This window comes from Asterias rubens, chromosome 4, assembly GCF_902459465.1.
Source record: "Asterias rubens chromosome 4, eAstRub1.3, whole genome shotgun sequence".
Lineage (NCBI taxonomy): Eukaryota > Metazoa > Echinodermata > Asteroidea > Forcipulatida > Asteriidae > Asterias > Asterias rubens.
The window spans coordinates 8191324-8192182 of record NC_047065.1 but is presented as its reverse complement, the minus strand read 5'-3'; the positions used below and the strand labels follow the sequence as shown (position 1 = coordinate 8192182).

Genomic DNA, 859 nt, shown 5'->3' with positions numbered 1-859 from the left:
TTCTTTGAAAATTACTTCTTTCTCAAAAACTATGTCACTTCAAAGGGAGCCGTTTCCCACAATGTTTTATACTATCAACCTCTCCCCATGACTGGATACTAAGTAAGATTTTATGCTAATAATTATTTTTGAGTAATTACCAATAGTGTCCACTGCCTTTAATACTTTCATTAGTCACTGTGGGTACACATAATTTAACTCTAGTTGTAAAGAAATCCAAACCTGTCACACTTTTTCTCCATTATTTGTTTAAAACAATTTTTTTATTTACAATGCCTAGCTATCCTTAAAAAAATTACTTTTTAAGTAATTATTAATAGACATTCCAAACTAATTGTGTGATGAACCTTTAAAATATCAGAAACATTTACACATTTTTATTGTCCTGTACAATTAAATCACAGCCTGGTTAGCTCAGTTGGTAGAGCATGGGATTATTAATCCTTGGTGGTGGGTTCGAGCCCCACACCAGGCGTCTTGTACAGAACATCATTTATTCCCTTTTATAACATGTCAAGTTGCATTTGAGTTCTAAAAGTGGGGACACCTTTTATTTCCTCTTTATGCACAAAGGCAGTCAAATGTAAACAACCAAACTTTACACTCTCAACCATTTTTTTAAACTAGGCTCAACAGCATGTGTAAACATGTAGCAGAACTGCTGTCACATGTTGCTCAACATGTTCAACATGGTTGTAATGTGGCATACAAGCAAACTACAGAAATGGCACAAACCAAGTCAGTCTAGCCCATAGATATCGAATTAAATAACTAGATCTGCCGCACGTACATGTACATACGCGGGTTCTGGCATGGGGGCAGCCATAAGCCTATCTGCAACGTGTACATGTATCTTCTA

General features: G+C 35.7%; 1 non-coding gene across 1 annotated transcript; it reads left to right on the top strand.

The window, feature by feature from the left end:
- The first annotated feature begins 403 nt into the window (after window positions 1-403).
- Trnan-auu lies at window positions 404-475 on the top strand. Its single transcript has one exon. It is a non-coding gene; the product is annotated as a tRNA-Asn (tRNA).
- Window positions 476-859: the final 384 nt, after the last annotated feature.